The 19,966-nt window shown below is 46.3% G+C and overlaps 1 protein-coding gene across 1 annotated transcript in view; it reads left to right on the forward strand.

Moving 5' to 3' along the window:
- The window catches only part of LOC131272359 (leishmanolysin-like peptidase), a 30,463-nt gene that overhangs the window by 1,386 nt on the left and 9,111 nt on the right, over positions 1-19,966 (forward strand). The window lies entirely within an intron of this gene.

The following is a 19,966-nucleotide window of genomic DNA, read 5'->3' on the forward strand; positions in this document are numbered from 1 at the left end:
CATGCAAAATTGAGACACATGGTAGGGATACCATTCATTCTGTAAGATTACGTTTGATTTTTCGATAAAAGAAGCGTATAAGTGACCAAGCGGGATATCGTTAACTGGAAATTTTTGTTGCAGAAAATTTGTTAAAACTATTTCATTCAATTATTTTTTAGGCAATTAGGCAAAATATAAAAATTAAACTAAAAAAAGGTTCTCCCTTTGATCCTTTGAATCACCTTCGGTTTAAATCGGTGTAATTTATTGGTTACACCTCACCAAAATGGACCGGCAATTTGATCAGTTGCAACACTCGATTGGGATATTTTGCCACACAAAATTACCAACTCGGCGACACTTAGGTATGGCGTTTTTTTTAGGAAAGTTCACCCGATGTTGAATCACCCTTGGACCATCATCATCATTATGCAGACAGGGTTGTAGCAATGCATTCACTTCGCCGAACGGGACCTGAAAATTGAAGCGAAGGACACGCCCGCTCATACAAACTATGGCCAAAGCTGCTACTGGGAGAGTGTTGACAGTGTCGTCGGCCATTGGCAAAGTTCGATTAAAAATGCGGTTTATGCACCGTATTTTTGAACGGCATGTTTTCATCATCGGACTGTTTCTTTGGAATCCTGTCTAGTTAACCCCCATCGATCTGTCCATCAAAACCTAATGGGTATGTGTGGAGAATGTGCTTTTATTAAAATGCATGCGTGCCCCGACTAGGCAAATGCAACCGATCGATCCAAACATACAACTATTTTCAGCAGCCTTATGGGCATGGTGGGGTATAGGTTCGATGTGCTTCGCTTACAACATACCTAAATGTCGCATCAAAATTCATGCTGTCTGACCATGCCCGACAAATGTGGTGGAGGGAATGAAAACATAAAACACGAACCCACCCGCAGTGTTTCGAGGTTTCTCACCTTTCGGATTGGACCATCAGTTGGGATTTTTCACGATCAGCGGTCGATTTTCACTGGCAGACACGGGCGGACCGTGGAGCAGTTTCACGCCCTGGAATTGATTTCGAAAACTTAAACAGAAGGTAGAAGAAATTGATCAACGCAGCAGTGGTGGAGAGAGAGAGGTAGGTTTCGCATTTTCCACTGTTGGTACACATTTTCCGCTTTGGTGGAACAAATGGGGAAACAAACTAACTAGAGATCCGTTGCGTACGGCGTGAATTGGGTGTTGGTCAATGGCAATTGGAAGCTAATTGAGCTTTTGGAATAATCAATCAAATTAAATGTTTTACCACATGATCGGGTACATATTTTACCCATCGTTGCAGTTCGTTTTCCATATTTTACTCATCGTTCAAGCGTTTTTGATCACAATTTCGTGCAGTAAAATTATGAAAATTCGATAAATGTCTCCCAAACAGTGTTGCTAAATGTTAAATTAGGAAATTTCCTTTTTGTATTTTTGTTTCGAATAATTTCCAGTTCTAACGAATTATTTTTCAAACCGTAACTCCAACCGTAAAAGCCGCAATGATTGATTGTTTCTCTGCGATGCTAAATGCTTACCCGATCATTGAACTCGCAGTCTGGACTCGTTCTCATGATCGCCGCGTAAATGATCCCCGTACTCGATGAGTTGTCATTTAACACCCACCCACCCCTTTTCAACCGACCGGCAGTGGGTGGTATAAATTGTTGCTAATTCTCGCCCCTTCAACCTGTCGACGATCGAACCACAGACGTCGGGATGATGAATGAATGGATGGGCCATTGAGGCCCTTTCTCGGGGGAAGTATTTGTCCTTCGTTTGAGTTTAGTACATTAGAATGTTAGATGTGCTACTTCGAACCCTTTTACGAATATTAAAGAATAAATTCCGAACGCTCCCATAATGGAATGTTCATCGGTCGAACTGGGTGTTTTCGTTTTAGGGCCACTTTGTGGTTTATGCGTTCCTAAAACGTCGGCTTGTCGAAAAAAGAGTACAATTACTCGATTTCGCCATTGCACACGCATAGACTCATAAATAAATATTTACCACCGGATAGCATGGCAAACCCTCGCCGGCTGTAGCGACACGAAACTTCCATTTGGAATACGAGAACTTGTCACGAGCCGCTTGAAAGGTGCGACCAGCTAACCCGATTGTTTCCCCCCAGGTTTTTCGGGCGGACTTCCCACACTCCCCCGGCGTTGTAGTGTTGTAATTATTCTCACGGTAGAAGGTTCATGTCCATTCGAATGGGCTGAGGGCTAGTGAAAGAATATTTTTCACGGAAGGTACATAGCGTCCCAGACCGCGTTTGTGTGCGCTTTGGGACGACGGAACTTGCATGCCCACGGTCACGTTTCTTTTAAAAATAATGCACCTACTGTCCAATGACGCCAGGGAGTTGGAAGTACGAGACCTCACCGATGGCGAGCACACGTCGAAACAAACAACCATTCTTCTATTGACATCACCGGCGGGGAGCCCTTAAAATGTCGCAAGCCGTTCTAAACCGCAATCTACTCCAAAAGCAAACAACCTCGACGGAGGTTTTGCTATGATGAAGCATGACTCGTTGCTAACACTTTAGATTAAATTGCATAAACAACGAAGGTGCATTGTTTAAGGATGATTTCCTTTCAGATTGTTTCTTCCTCCAGCTTTGAGACAATGGAAAACAATCGGTTCTCGGCGGGAAGTAATAACGGTTTGACGCCAATCATCGTGACATCGTGAAACGCAGCGATTGATCGTTTGATCTAGTTGTTGATTACTTCCTCAGAATGATCTAATATCGGAAGAATCCGCTTCAAGGCAAGTCTTAAACATTATTTACTTCAAGTCTTGTGAGCTATAGATCTCCTGTTCAGCATCGTTTTGTTAAAGCTTCCTTTTTACAAACCATTTCGGTTACAAAGAACCTTCCGACGTGTTTAAGTTCTCTCACTCGCTCAACTCGTGAACATTAGGCCAAACATAATTCTAGTCGGGCGTGACTTTCGATCACGATCACGATGAAACGAAACCGCTAGGCAGGGCAACGCAGAAGCCAACCAACTGTTGAGTTTCATGTAGGACCAGCTTAGATGAACGTTTACGTTGACGGTAGGCATAGGAATCGCCACCCACTCCCGTACGGTTTTCGAGTTGAGTGATTTTCGGTTTCGGTCCGAACTTTGAATTGTCCCAGAACCGGTTGTTACGATTCTATCGGGTGGTTGGGAGTACAATTGAAGTCGCTTGGAGGCCCTAGGGCAGTTGTAGTAGGACCGAAGCCGATCTCCTTTTATTCGTTGCATCGTGGCGATCGTTTCGTGAAATGTCGTAGCCATGCTGGCGACGGTGGTGTTGAGTTCTCTAGCAAAATTATGTTGCAATAAATTTGCCAAATTTCGACGTGAAGAAAGGTATTTTTTACTGTACCGTTGGATGCAAATACCATCATTTTACTTTTCGGTCTGTGGCGCTCTAATCTGTCCTTCATATAGACGCAAGTAAATCAATCAAATTATTTTTGAACCGTTAAGTATGACTCTGAGCATTAGACGACTGCTTTTCCGAACGGTTTTCTGAGTTAACTGTATATGTTTTATTTTTTGCTCATTGCCTTTCCGGAAGGATTTAACTGATTTTATCGTTAAGTGTTTATGTTCTGCAAAACCATTTATTTTGCCTCATGATAAATGATCGTTCTCTCAACTTGTTTCTACGAAATAATATTTTCGTCTCCTACTTGTGGTCATGCCATTTTCTTGAGGTTTCAACAGTCCCAAAAGTGTGTCCAATCACCAAAAGTCAACCTAGTTGTCAACCCCATGACGTCAAATGATCTCTTTTATTGTCTCTTATAAAAGATGAAAAACTTTGCCTTAATCAACCCGAGAAACTGGAGGCCAACGATCCCATCGAACCGCGTGAAATAAAACGGTCCGTTCCAAAGTTAAGGGCGATCGATATGATTTGGCATGTGCACCCGCGATGGTACGCCCCGCCAAGTAGCATATAAAACCGCAAACCACCACTCCCTTCCTGCCCCCATGGGCGACCGGTAGGCGCGGTCGCGGTTTTACCGAAAGGTTAACGAACGCCAACTGCAACATTTCGCGGTGCGCCCAGGGTGTGCCCAACCTCAAAGACCTCGACTGCAGCGCTGGGCTGGGCCGGGTCGCTCCAAAGCCCGGCGACATCGGCCCGGTGCAATATTATTATTAATCGACCCGGTTGCCAATGACTATTTCTCTCTATGCTGGGGGATGTGCGAAAAGTTGGTCCGTCGTCGACCGTGCGGGAGCCCATGTGGTGATGTGACCGAAGTCATCAGCCTTTCGGCGAAGGTATGGTGTCTTCCCCCTTAGCTACCCGACCGTGGATGACTGTCAAGGTTCAACGTTGCACCCAGCGCCACTGAGCCGAGAACTCGAGATATCTGGAAGGAGAGAAATTGTTCAAATGTCCCAAGCGGAAGGAGACAAGGGTGCTTTCGCAGCTCTCTGCAGGCGACGGACCGCAAACGAATGGCGAATGCTCATAAATCGCGAACCAATCGCTAAAGACCACCACCGGCAGCATCATACCCTTGCAGACAAAAGTGAAAGACCTCAACCGCACCTTCTAGCGATGCAGTTACCGGTTGCAGCGCGCTCCGAGGGTTGGTTTGGGATTCGCTGCACATCGCTGCACGGCTGGCTTGCGGGGAAAAGTGGGTGATCTATCTCTGCCCCATCGAGCTCCTTCGCTTTCTCGGTACGCTGCGGTATACCCAACCATCCATCGTCGCCACATTGAACACACTTCGGCGGGGGGGCAACTTAAATCTTCCGTTCCGGCCCCGTGACGCCGGTGATGCTTAGTTACTCGCTGGCCGCTCGCTCGCAGTTTTCGCATCCATTGCTAGATAGAAGGGTTGTGATTAACCTTTAGCGAGTTTGTTTTTTCTTTTTTATTCATACCCACCACGCGAGCGTGATCGTACGCGCGTCGTGAACGCATCGGAAGTAATCCAACCTCTTGCTGTGTGATTACTGTCAATCGATGGTAAAATCGGCAAACGGTCCACGGTTGGTTGCCATGACTTTTTCGGAAGCTTTGAAAGTGTACGGTAACAACTACCACCCCGTACCGTGCACTGGAAGGTCCGCTCACCCTCCCGGTGAAGGTTGAGGCCGTTTGAATGATTTGTTTGCATCGTCTTTCAAGCCATTTTCGATTGGATTTGCAAATGTGGTATTTACAGTGAAAGGTATGTTCTGTGACGAGAAGCTTATGGAAGGAGACTCGTGTTTCTTCAATATTTATCTCGATGTATGGCAATCATTGAAATGTGAGCCATAACAACCCCAAAAAATAAGTTGATCTTTAGTAAAACTATAAGAAGATGATTATTAGATATTTTCGATAATCATTCGAAGGAGATAATATTACCCCCATTAACATTGCGTCAAACATGCATTAAAAAAGACATCTTATCTTCATTGTTAAAAACCACTCCACAACGTGGAAAATAAGAACCTAGAACAACTTTACTTCCTTGTAGTTTGCTAATGAACACGTATTTAATTTCTGTCACGTCGGCAACATTGTTCCTTCTGAACCGAAACTCTTATGACACAACATCCAAGCCGCGTACTCCCAGCGTCCTCGTACCTCCATTTCCATTCGCATGCAAGCGAAAACCCGTCCCGACGCTCGGAACGCGTGCCTTTTACTTCATAAAATTCAAATACACACACCTGACGCGCGTAAGTTCTCAAGTGTAGAGTTCTGTGGAGAAGCCTACCATTCAACCGTACACTTCTGGGGCACTTCAGGCACCCCGAAGCCCACGGGCAGGATCTCTGGTGAAGCAAATCAATATTATAATTTGCATATCTACATAGTGAAGCAGGGAGCACGGTATGGTGGTGGGGTGTACGATCCGGTATGTATTAGCTACGAAACGATGCTAAAACCCCGTTAAATACATACCCTGGCCGTACATTGGACGGTTTTACCTTGAAGTGCGCGAGGGTTGCACTTGACATTAGCGAACCTGCAGTTCTGTTGCGAGCAAAACCTTCGATAGTGTGCCACGAGTAACGATGGGGGGTGCGTGGAGGGAACGGAAGGAATCGAGGTTCCTTCGGTGAGTTACACTGAGGAGCTTTTACGAACTAAAACCAAACGAAGCAAATCCCTTTCGGCAACGGTCCAACTCATCATTAGTAGCGTAGCGTGTTCTCGTGTGGACCTGAAGGAAGTCTTGGTAACTGGAAGTCTTAAGCCTCCAATAAGTCGGAAGCAATGAAACCTCATTCTGCTTGGGCAAAATTCTAAATTAGAGAAGGGGAAGTTAGAGCATCGTAGGCTGTAAAGGGAAGTTCTCAAGTCCAACAGACTTACGTCTTACGAGACGGGACCGGTTAGTGCCAATTGCAAAGTTACCAAGTTGCTAATTCAAAGTAAACCGCACCGTGCGGAGTGAGCGGTGTGGGGAATTAAGGAGATTTCTAACGGCCAGCGAAGGTCACCGTCTAGTCGATTAGAATCGGAGCACACGAGGGAGGAGAACCTGATCCGTCTGCGCCACTGCCGCGCTTTCAGATTTAGCTCGCTCGAGTCAACAAGTTCCGTTCGAATCGAAGTTTCTTCAGGCTGAGCCTTCAGTGACAGGTGTGGCCGTTGAAACACATAAATTACCAACGACCAGGCTTTCGTAGATGGAGCTCGCGAGAACTCTTTGAAGGAGTTTATTAAACAATTCTTTCGTGACCTGACGTGGAGCTGGTATTACGGAATAGCGACTCAATTAATCGGTGCTAATCGAGTGTGAAAAAAAGGAGCTGTGTGAGCGATCAGTGTTTTACTCCAGGAAACAGGATCCGAGGGAGTTGAACGATGTAGAATCGATGGCTTTAATGGGCGCACCTTCTTTCCCATAACCTCAGCGAGGTAGCGAAGAGAATGAATACATCATAAACGAATAAACCCCTTCCTTGTCGATGCTGTCTGACTAACATTCGATCGTCTTTTTCTTCTCTCTTTCTCTCACGACAGGTAAGTAGCACAAGCAACTATTTGAGGAAGTATCCGACGACTTACTCGGGAGGACAAGATGGTATGGGATATGGTGTATTCTGTCGTGGGAGTGCCACGAACGGCTTCGATCCTTCACTCGTTCGCCGTTTAGAACTAAGACCGACGCAAGGCAACATGGACTTGGAGTCGGCCGAGATCTGAGGATACAGTGGAATATTCTTGGAGCACTGTATTCTGTCGAAGGAAATGCTGACAATGGGCACGACGACGACGACGACGTCGACGATGATGATGGTAGTAATGTTCCAATCAGTCTCGTGCATCTCGATGGTACCGGCAGAAACCTACGTGGGAAACCATACGTGGTCACGTACTGAGCAACTCTCTCGTCTCTAGAGCGTACCACCCGGGAGTCGTGACGTGATTCCTCGAAATCCTCGCCAAAACCGGCCTGCGTCACCGTGCCGTGCACGAGCATAATCAATCCTTTATGCCATATCCGTTTGTGACCGGCGCGTATCTCTGTGACGGCAGAATGATTAATTATATCATTTATTTTGCGCGCTTGATTGGCATTGCTGGAGGCGGCCTAGAACGGGGCGAGAACGGGTTTGGGCGACTGGGAAGGGAAGTGACAAGGTAGTAACAATCGGATAGATGTGCACGGTCCCCGCTCGGCTTCACCCCCCCGGGAGTTACCGGGTGGATAAAGTAATAAATACCGTATGCATAATCTTATTATTCAAGCACATGCAATTCAGGTCAACGATTTACGAATGACTCAGTCCGCCACCATTGCAAATGGAAGTTGTGACGCGGTCCCCGTTTTCACTTTCAACCGCGGCCGGGGGATGAGTGTTTGGTTGATTGTTGTCTTAGGTCTCGTCTTTTTCAATCTATAAAAGAGAAAGTTCGGTATCTGAAACGATGATTCGCGCACGCTTCTCGAGCACGGCCCAACGGAACGTTTAACTTTTTGTGAATTCAATGCACAAAAGTGCTATGGATTGTTACCGCTTTACCGATTTGTGTTTGGCCTTTTTTTCTGGTTCAAGTGGTTTTTCCTTTTCTTCGGAAACAATGGGATCAGAAGACCCGCGTGTGTGTGTTTGAAACTCAATTTACTTTTCATTCCGACGCAAGCGGATGTTTCGGAAGGAATTAATCTTGTTTAGATAGCTTATTAATTTTTTTTAACTGCCCGTAAACATTAACTAGCATTTGGAAGCATTCGGATGGTAAACGCCCACACGTATCCTGTGTAAAATTGTGTGCATGCATAGTGACTGCACCCGGAGGTGCTCGCAATAAAAGTGCACACAAACGTGCACAATTACGCCGTAAATCATTTTGTGGAACAGAGAACCGTTCCGGTGGACGCTAAATCCTTTCTCCAATCAATTCCTTCACCCGCCCGACACCCCGGCGGCAGAGCATTCACTTAACCCAAATCACCCAGGCCAATTCTGGCGTTGATGGTCTCTCGGTGGGAGCCTATCGAGCCTCGAACCAAAAACTAGGCGACACCGTCCACTGGTTAATTAACGGCCCGTGAAAGCACGTGATTGCAAAGGCTTCCCGATGGTGTGTTGTTGTGTCGGCGCGTCGCAAATATAGTCTTTTTTTGCGCGCCAACCTCCACGCGACGGTCCACGTGCTTCATGCGCTCGTGGTCGCGTTCCGATTGTGGGGTGCAATAAATTTGAGTGTCCACATACATATTGACAGCGGATACGGTTCGGACGAGCGCGCTGGTGACTCAGGAGGCTCCGATCGCGTATTCCACCCGGCACGCCCATCAGCATGGCGTTTGATTTTCGGTTACGCAAAGCGCAAGCTTCGATCAATGTACGCAAACAACAGTCGTGATGGGGTTGCCAAACAATTGACGGGCTGATATGTTGTACAACAATGTATGTAAATATTGAAATGGAGAGGGAATTCGTCCGATGAATTCAATTAACAACATGGGGACACTAGAAGGGAGGTAAAAATATACAAAATGCTAGTTTAATGCCGCTGTTCGACAAAGACAAAAACGCTTCCCTTAGTGTGGCCTACTTTGATAAGGTTTTGTTATTTGTTGAACAAACAATGCTCATCACAATTCGGTGCCACATTCATGTAAACATTTAGCCAATTGATGCGACAATGATGCGTTCGCATCACAATCACAGATGTATGCTAATAGGTTTCGGTAATCCGCTTCGCAAGTGTTGCATCGAATGTTGGAGACCAAATAAAAACAAAAAAAAACTGTCCACCCGTCGTCATTAGCAGCCCCAAACATGCGTATTACGCGAACCTCAGCGCGAGAAATGTGTTTCAATGTCAAATGGAACCCCCTTCATCCCCACAAAGCCGCTTTCATTTTCATGCACACTTTCGTATGACGAACTTAAGGGGACCACCAAACCACCAACGTCGGAACACCGTCCTCTCCCGGTCGGGGACGGATGTTTTGTAAATGGTAACCGTTGTTTTCGGCCCATTCCAGTGCAGGACCATGGACGCAACGGAACGGAAGGTTAATTATGCGTTGAACTGTCGTGGTTTTTTGTCTCCACCATCCATCCCCATGTGTGAGCATTCCGAACACCAGCAGGGTAAAACAAAAAAAAGGAAGAGAAGATTTAACGAGACTGGGCCAAAACTTCATCTCGAGTGAAGCCCAAACGAACCGTGGTTTAAGAGAAATTTCAGGGTTATTTTTGGGCCGTTCTTTACTGTTTCAGAAATGGGTTTTTTGGCACGATGGGGTGGTTTTTTTTCAGTCTCCTACGAAGACCTTTTTGGTTAGGCAACCATGAATGGGTGAAGCATGTAGGGTAACGAACACCAAACAAGGCTAACAATCCGTTTTATGGTGGGTATCCATGTTCGCGGTTTTTGTGAGCTGATTTATGGTTGGTTCTTTCTACCAGATGTATCGTAACCAAGAAATTATCGATTTTCGTTCAATGGTGCTGTAGAAATGTAAAAAAAATATACAAACAGAAAAATGTATCCCAATGTTTTTCAATTTAAGTGAACAAAGTGAAATCAATATGCGCTTATGATAATCGCTCGTTGAATATTCTGTAAGGTTGTAGAAGGACCTGTAGAATCGGTAAAAGAACGACTTCATCGAGAAAACTATCCACGCGTTTCAATTGTTTCCCGAAGATGGGAGACGCTCTTCTGATTCTGTGCACAGGTTTTCAATAGCAAAGCGTAGACTAATCAATCCCAGGGTGGTTTGATTACCGTTTCTAATCCCAAAACTATCGTATGCTTCCATTTGGCTCGGTAGACTCTACTTGTCGGTTGCTCAAGTAGGCATATCCAATTCGGTTGAGGAGACCACAGTAGGCTAGTTTCCTAACGTTTCATCCCCCGAGATAACCATCTCGTGGGCAATCCAAACGCTTCGCCAAGGCTCATCGGTTGCCGCAAGACACTCACTGTGTTAGAGTGACGTCCATTCTTTTCGTAGCCACACAGTAAATGCTGCGGCAGTAACCGCTCACATACTCTTGACGAAGCCTGTATCACCGGACTACCAGCATGTTTGAGCTGCCGCCACATGATACCGTTCTCAGGCGGTTTCGTTCGCTTGCGGGGTGATCAAAGTAGTTTCGCAAGGGCGCATACTTTGTTGTGTTGTAAACCGGCGTTGCTTGCCGGTAACCAGATGAAGCCGGGAAGGTGCTACCGAACTCACCATGGATCATCCAGCCCCGCCTCAGCCACCCACCCAGGTGTTGTGCGTTGTGCAGGCGTGAGAAACGGCTGACGAGGCTGAGAAATGACTGCGTCTTCACATGTGGCTAGTTCACATGCAATTCTGAGCCCATCACGATTGGTAATCGAGATTGCGCAAAGACGAATAGCTCGACGAGCCATTTCGGGAGTGATTGCTCGGTTTCGAAATCTCAGTAGCCCGTTGCGTGGTAGCCATAAAACGCTTAGTTGGACAGTCAACAATTTAGATAACATTTTAGTCTCTTTGTCGTAGAATACCTGGCGTTGGGAGAACGTTCACTAAACTCTAAACCCAACGGCCTATTCCTATGCATGGCGTGTTTACCAAAATGCGACTGGGCGGGAAGTCGCCATACAACGTCGTCCCATTCGCTTCGGTCAATACTATAATTATCCGTAACAGGCCATCGATTATCGGAGCAACCGTTTAAGTATGGATGGCCGGTGGTTAAGCACTGAAGTGGATGGCTTTCCATCCTACCAGGGAGAGTGAGAGTCCTCGCTCGATGAAACAATCGACAAACGACGTCGACGAGGTGTACAAACTACGCCGGCAGTTGATTCATCTGTTCCGTCGCCCATCCGGGTGCGTCCGGGTGAAAGTAAATTACGGCCACATGGTGTCGATGGAACCACCTGACGCAATTTGGAACCGATTAACCTCCAGCTGCAAGGTCAGAAAGGCACACGTTGGGTGCCAGTTTCTTGCTCTTCTTACGCAGACGCCCAGGTATAGAGATGCAGCTCTACTCGCAACAGCTCCTCCTAATGGCGGTGACATTTTACAGTCGGCTTGTTTTTTCTTTTTTTTTTTGCCGTACGAGTACGTTTGGCCAGACTTCCTGCTTCAGGCTGGAGCGAAAATGTTAGCCGGTAAACTTTAGCGTAACCAGGTTGCACCGATTATTATAAATCAGGAACCGAGAGTCCCACTTATCGTTTGAAATGTCACAACGAATACTTTGGAACCGGCTTAAATGTCGGGTGGACTGGGTTCGGTTGTGTCGGATTATGTCGGAGAAAAATAACCCAGAAGCAGCTTCTAGTAATTGAAATAAATTACTGGAAAACAATTGCGTGTCGGTTTATAGTCAGGGACTCTCCGATACGATTGATTTAGATGTTGGGCACAAAACTTCGTCGTACCGACGTGCGTCTAGAAAGCGGCCGCCATAGCATTGGGAACATCACATTGGCATGCATGTATTCCCGCCGGGTGTGGCATTTGATAGATCGATTAGCATACTAACCTAGCGAGTCGGACCCGACGCTGATGGCCGATGATGATGGGCAGGTGTCGATGTCATAGTTGGTAACATCGCCACATCGCCAGCGTCATCGACAACCTCGTCATGCAAAGCGTCTCGTCTGCATGCCGACCAGACCGCCGTCATCCGACGACTGTGCGTGTGTGATGTCCCCGGACGATTAGCTCACCCTTTGCAAGTACAAATAAACTCTCGTCCGACAATGTGAGGTCCGTCCGTCTCATCTTTGAATGAAAGTGAAATGTGAGGTTACTTAATCGCTTCTCACTTCTCGTGTTTTCTGGGACATTTTAGGACCGGCCGGTTTCGACCGCCAAGGTGTGGCCGTCTAACCTTGATGTAATGTTGATGTAATATCGATTGGATAGGAAAGTTGGGTCTCTTTGTTGCAGACGACAACACTCTAGGTGGTAAGGTGTCTTATCGCCTTTCCGCCGCGGACCTTTCTTCTACCACCCCAAACCGGCGTTGGGGTTAACTGCTTACCAACGACATCGGTAATGATTTGATGGCGAACTTTTCCCCTCCCACCGGTGAGAAATTGGACAACCCGACACCGTGCGGTGGAATCCGGTTTTTCGGCTATTGATAGAGACTTTTCGGTTGGAAGTTTCTGTTACGTCACGCGGGCCGATTAACATCGACCAGCGCTGGTGGTGAGCCTCTACGGAAGGGAATTTGGTGCGGTCGGAGCTGTGTCGGGATTGTTGTTTAGAAATTCGGTGGATCATTTAATTAAAACCCAATGAATGGTTCTTTTCTATGTCACATGTTGCGTTAAACAATATCCACCCTCCATTTGATTCTCTTTAAGTAACGGGTTTTTTAATTTATGCTTCATTTTAAGCACGAATCAGTTAGTTTTTTCTACTTTCTTTATTTATTTTCTTTTTTCCCATATTGTTGTTATTTTGTTAAAAGCTTTAACATATTATGTGAAAATAATATGTGATCCTGCCCGACTTTATCTGCATCTCATTAGCATCTGAATGCAAAACTGTACTTTTATGGGTTAGCAGCAAAAAACGCTTCTGTAAGATAAGACTTTTCTCTCCCCAAAAGACTGTGGGATGAACTCTTTACGGCATTCGATGGGTGGTAGAAAAAATAAATAGATTACCTTGTAGACCAGTTTTTATTAGCTTCTTTTATGTGCATTTCGATGCATTTAAAAATTCACATTAGCACAGGCAAATGTGGTTAGCAACTTTCTATTCACCGTATCCAATATTGAGCGGTATAAATATTTCCCATTTAGTATCGATTGCTGGTTTAGTAATAATCTTCCCAACGAGTTCTTCGAATGGATTCATTTTTCCGTACCACGCAAGAAGAGTAAAAAAGTCTGTGAAAGCAAACCGACCCAATATGCTCGGTGCACGACTGGGGCCTTCCTTCCGAGACGAAGTTTCAATCGACCAAATGCGGCCTCTCGTATGCAAAACCGCGAAAACGCCGGCGTAACAGCACTTCGGCGGACGTGGGCCAATGTCTTCATTAGGCCTGCAATATTGTGCGGCTCATTACTGATCGGCGTTGGGTTGGGTTTGGTTGCATCGCGAGCCTTCGGTTGGAATGGACTTTGCGGGTAAGCATTGTTACACCCCGCCAAGGAAAAGGGGGGACTGTCTTGAGGTGGCGAAAAGGCGCAACCATCGGTGTAAAATGGCATGCAAATGGGACCGTTTTTGTGCATTCAACGACGAGCCGTATGGAAAGTGTGCGTTTTCTCTTGACGGATGATGCGCCCAATCGAGCCGCCATCTTTCACTCTCTAGGTGTCGTTTGGAGGATGCCGATGCGCTCATTGGCATCGATGCACGTCTGCCGATCGTCGGATCGGCGCAGATGGCCCTGCTGACGAACTCTCGGTGATTAAGTGGCCCCTCTCTGCTGTGAGAAGCTCTTGCAGAAGATGCATTTATCATGCATCGCTCACAGCAGACGAGTCACTCGGTTGGATTCGACCGCGAGGGATCGAGGGAGGGTTCGATCGGCAGTTTCGCCACTCGCAACAAATACTACAAGTCGACGTGAGCTTGTAATGTTGTCATCATTATCATAAAACATCACGCCGGCCATTTGTAGGCTCGTTTTCTGCGGGACGTGCGTCCGCGAGCGTGATGGAGTGACACGACATATCACCTTCTGCTTAGCAATCGCCGTACTAAACAGTCGTACCTATGGTTAGAAGTCGAGAAAGGCACCTGCAACTGGCGCTATGTCCCAGGGTAAAAGTGTGTCAAACGTGCACGGCTGGGCGAAAACATCAATAATACATTCCACTAACAATGCTCGTCTTGAAGATTGCTGCAACCTTGTCGCGGAGCTTCATCTTTCCGCCATTATTTTGGATGATTTCTACTAAACATTCTTGTGCTTGTAATCAATGACGAGGACATTGGAATTGCGAATGTGATTGGACAGGATTGTATTGTTGTATATAAGAATCATCAATGGCAGGCATTAGAACAATCCTTCCTAGTCATTCTACACTCTTAAATACGTCCTTGTGTTGGTGAACATTTTGGCCATATTACATTGTTTAGGAATTATTCTCATTAATCCTTCTCGATCTCACTTTCCTCAAATATACGCTTTGAATCGACGCCAAAACACTATTATTCAACACTGTAACGTTGATGATCGACTGATCGATCGATGATCGCTCGGCCATCGGATGCGTTCGGATCCCTCAGAAGATGTCAATCAGTCATACCCCTGACCGGATGCATGCCCACCCACCCCCTGCACCCGTCGCAGTATCCCGCACCGAAGCAAGGTTCGATTGTTTGATTTGATTGGAAACGTTCCGACCGTTTCGACACCTTCGTACGCCGCAACCATTATTACATAACCTCCAAACGCGTGGCCCACGGCTAGAGGCCGCTTTGGCTGTGGCGTTTCGTGAACGGAATGGTCCGCCGGCACGATCCGCCGGATGATTGCCGGCGTCGTGCATCGGATTTATCGAGCCTTAGAATCGAAACCCTGTCCCATCTTTGGGGGCGCCGATGCCCATCTGGTTATGAGAGGTGGTGCGCCCTAATGAGGTGGCACTTGGGGTTGCGATCTCGCGTCAATCCAATCGCCGCCGTCGCCGCCACACCGAAAGTACGGGGGGTCTTTCGGAGTCAATTTTGGCGCAAAATTGCAGTACAAGGCAGGCGCATGGCGTGACTGTGGGAATTGTGGGGTGAAAAATGGTGGTTTCCTTCGCGAGATGGTACTTGCGGCGTTGCGCAACGTGCGGTATTTTTGGAAACGATTCACAATTGTATAACCCAAATGTACGGAAATGATGATTTTTGGAAGAAAAATTATTCAGTTTTTAATTCTTTTTTTTCTGAATCTCTCTGACCGGTCAACATAAATACACGTCTTCAACCAGACAGCAACACACCAAAGTCAAGCAAACAAACCACTTGAACCACGTTGAACCTGGCAAACGAAAATAACTTCTTTGAGTGGGATGATGAGTCGAATATGTGTCCGTCATCATCATCATCATCATCATCATCATCGTCATCTTCATCATAAGCTTCCTCAGCAAGCGAGAGGGAACCGCGCGCGTATGTTGATCAATTAATGTGCGAAATTAGCATCACAAGGCAACAACAAATGCACGAACGCGTGGAAGTGGGTGGGTTCGGGGGTTTGTTTAAAGCGCCGTCGTGAAACTGTCAAAAACTAACAGAAGCGCAAGAAAATGAGCTCAACTCCACTTTCTTTCTCCAACGGTGCCAGCCGCTTGTTTGTGTGGAGGAACTGAAGCTGCACACGAATGTCGGAACTGTTGGGTTGGTAAATATTGTTTACGAGCAAACACGCTGCCTACAATGGGACCGAGCGGATTCAGATGTCTCCGGGAGTGCTGGCCAGGTCCCGACTAGGCCACCTGACTTCACCATAGACGTCGTTTCCGTCCACTTGTTTTGTGTGATTTGACATCGTGAGTAACCTAACAAAAGGAATTTATAACGGTGGAGATCGGCGACGTTTCGTTTTCGCAACTCGTTTTTTTTTTTTGACATAAATAGAAGCAAATTGTTGGTTAAACGATGCAAAAATCTTTTCAGTTTCCTCTCCTGACATGCTTAAATAACTCGAGCACGGAGCCAGACCGTTTCCGTTAGGTAGTGGTGGTATGGGTTCCGACTTCATCGGATATTGTCGGTGCGGTAGCATGTGCCCGGAGTTAATTGTAGGGCTTTAATTTATCGTGCAAGCTGACGCAGCTCGATTGCCACTGCTGTCTGTTCCTTTGAGATGTGAGTAAACTCGCAGACGTCCTCTCGAACGTCCGCGTCATGCGGGCGAAAATGTGTTCGCCGAAGGAAAGAAAAACAGTACGGAAAGACGAAAGGTACCAGCGCAACCGGAAACACACGAACGTTGTACGCGGAACGGGCTCGATAAAGATGCAATTACCAAGGTAAACGAAAGATGTAAATCACACGAGCCACGGTTGGTAACGCGCCCGCTTTAAACGAGAGCCTTCGCGCGAGTGAAATATGCCTACGGTTTTGTTGTTAGATTTTTACAACGATGTGAAAATGACGCTGCTGCTGATGGTGTGATGATCGTGATGATGATGCCGCGGGGTCTAAAGATTCATCAATGAAAAAGACGTACTCTTTTCAGCCCGTGTTCCATCGCGACTGACATCTTTCGGCGCCGGTTTGCGCAACACTTCGCGCCACGTGTGGTGTCTCCCCGTAATAGCCACAAAATCGTTGGCTAAACTTCAATTTCAAAAATTGAAACGAAGAAAAAAATCAATCCAACTCGCCTGGAGCTTTCTCTTTGTTTCAGAAAGCGGAAAACTATCGACGTCATATGCACTAAACAAAAAAAAAATGGGTGGCTAATAGTTTTCCTAAACCCGTGGCTCGAGGCTCCCCTCACGTCCCTTCCGTGTGCTCTAATTTGGAGCCGTTTGTGTTCGTACTAGTGTTGTGCTTAATGAATCTTTTGGCGAGATTCATTCATATGAATCTTTTACCTAAGATTCATTCAGATGGATTCATGAATCTTTGCGGATTCGAATATTCAAAGCTTAATGAATTTTTCGAAACCTTAATGAATCTTCATGAATCTTTCATGGTTCTGTCATGAATCTCCCCGATTCTGTCATAGGCGTGGACAATGAGACCAAAAAAAAAAAAAAAAAAGGTGGTCCCTCCACCGACTTTTGGTTGGTGACTTTACATCATTTGGTGTGTCTTTGGGATTCATGAATCTCGCGGCGAAAGATTCATGAATCCCTTATAAGGCAGAGATTCATTCAGATTCATGAATCTGAATCCGATTTACACAACTCTAGTTCGTACGCTTTGCGACAACAGTTGACGATGAAATGGTGCACTATGCATATAGGGTTTGCGTTGCACAATCCTTCAGTGGGGGTAAGGGGGGGGGGGGGGGGGGGGGGGGTCGGTAACGGGAGGGAAATAGATCATGTCTCACAATGGCACGTGGTTCAAAGTTCACCGCTTGGCACGGGATTTTGTCGTTTGTTAGGAGCCCGAGTCAAATGCAATGGAAATGTCACAAGGGGTTTGACTTGCAACAATACCTATTAACAGCCCCAAGACATTCATATGGTTAGGCAATGGGTCACATCGTTTCATATGTGAGAAATGGGAAAAAGTTTTACATAAAATTAATGTCAAAAATAGAACTACAAATATATGAACTTTCAAGGGATCTGGTTAAAAGCACTTATTCTTCTTTGCATGCAAGCTAGATATTTACTTATTTGGAAGACGAATGTAAATTTGTGTGTCGTCGTTGTTCATGTACGCTTGAAAGCGTACAACCAGAGACGAGAAGCCGAATAACCTTTACCATGTTGTGTATGCAGTAAATAATACATTATGCATTCGAGCGATGTTCTGGTTTGGATCTTTCAACCTAAGATTCATTTCAATTTCTATGTCGCCGGATAACAAGAATCGGCCCTATCGATTTCATATTTAAATAGTTTTTGTATAGCGCCATATGCCAAACCAAATAAATATGGCATATTTCAAAGCGGCTTGCAAAATCTCTCCACTTTCTATGTCTCTCACCACCAGCGACCACAATCCCAACTGGGACTCGCTGGCGATGAAAGAAAATGGTATGAAGAAAACAAAACGATGGAAGAAAAATGCAGCGGAACCGCCACCCAACCACGGAGGACCCAACCGGCCACCGAAGGGGCTACTTTCGAGCCTCACGAGCACCTACACCTCCCCCCGCTCCAAAACGAAAAAGCGAAGAAAAAAACCGCAAGCACTAATCTCATTCAAGTTGAATTAATAATTCAAAAATTAAGACCAAAAACCAACAGAGAAACGATTCCAACTTTCCACCGGATTGCTCTCAGCTGTTGTGGTGTGTTGTGGTCGTGTTGGTGGCGTTCGACTGGCCATCGACGGGCCCAGCGAGCTATTTCGTTCGGCCGTTTCGTTTCCTGATCCACGGGGTTACCTCCATCGGGTGCAACGCCGACTTCTCGCTTGTCCGAGAAAGTGCACGCCACCGCACGGTAGGGGAGGGAACTGATTGCGCGCCCAGCCATTGTGAGATTGCAGCGAATAAATTTTCCCTCTCGCTTGCTTCGCCGTTAGACACAACCGAGACCGCGTACGTCGTGGTCTCCCGGGACACTTATCCCTTTGTTGAGGTCATCCTACGCGAGGATTACAAGCGCAAACTGTTGAAAGAAGTGGATCGGAGAGCCTTCCAAAAGCCTACACAAACAAAACATCGCGCCAGAGATTGGATCAAGTCTCGACGATCTCCCCTCGAGCGTTCGAGGATCGTGAAAAGTGATCCTTGTGTTCGCGGAAAAACCAGTTCTAGTGGTGGCGCAGAGGGTGTTTGCTTTCAAACGTATCACCGTCTTTTCCTTCTGGTGTGTTGTGTATTCATCTAGCCACGACAGCCACGAACTGGTTTATGTCGCCCACAGCGTCATTGCAAATGCGTTTTGACTTCCATTTTTCCTAGCTCACATGTGACCATGCGAAAGTAAGGGATCGATGGCCAATGTCAAACGAAGTAGTGATGCCTACCGCCCATGTTTTGCGATCGACAATCCAGTTGATCGTTTTTGAAATCATGGTCACATGACGAGACGTTTCGCAGAATTAGAGACAGTGGGTTTCTTTTTTTCCTATGGAGAGTATTCAATTTAATTCAAGCAAAGAAATCGAACTAATCCTTATTTTTTCAATTTGATTTACCTTGAAGTAATTTATTTGCTTATTGTGAACAAAATAATAGGAAAACTACTAACGCGTTCTATCCCATCGTCCGATTATGCATACCGCCTATCGGAAGGTTGTTGGGCCGGGCATCGGCTTTTCCCGTTCGTCTCATGCCGGCGCAACATGATATTTCACTTTCGCTGATCCCACCTACAAAAAAAAAAAAAAAAAAACACCTCCCGTTTGCCCTGCTCGCTGCTGTGGCCATCACCTACATAAGTTTTCGTTTTCACTTTTATCAGCTTTCTCAAACTAGGCGAAATTATTACGACAGGCGAGGGCCGCGGATAAAACAGCAAACCAGCTGGCGGGCGGGCGGTCGGTGGGAAGCCACAAGCACCGTTTTTAATGAGCCGGCTCCAACATAAACGGGTTCTATTTGCTTCCCGAGCTTCGCCGGCTCACCGGACAGGGAAAGGCAGCCTTTCGGTGCGTGTGCTATCCCAGCGAGAAAAACATCGTTTATGCTTATCAGCGAGCGGCGGAAAAACAGGAAGAATGTTTTAACCGCACCGCAATCCGGACTGCATAATGGATGGTGCACGATAAAGAATCCTACGGGAAGCGTACATTGGCTTCGGTGTTTCGATAAAAAGAAAAACGTGTTTTCGTGCATCGGTTGTGCCGAATCGAACGATCGCGGATGGCATCGGTGAACATTCATCAGCGAGAGATAAGTGCGTGGAACTTATGTTGCCGATTTATCAAACTATCATGCGATGCGTTTGA

This window comes from Anopheles coustani, chromosome 3, assembly GCF_943734705.1.
Source record: "Anopheles coustani chromosome 3, idAnoCousDA_361_x.2, whole genome shotgun sequence".
In the NCBI taxonomy this organism is placed as follows: Eukaryota; Metazoa; Arthropoda; class Insecta; order Diptera; family Culicidae; genus Anopheles; species Anopheles coustani.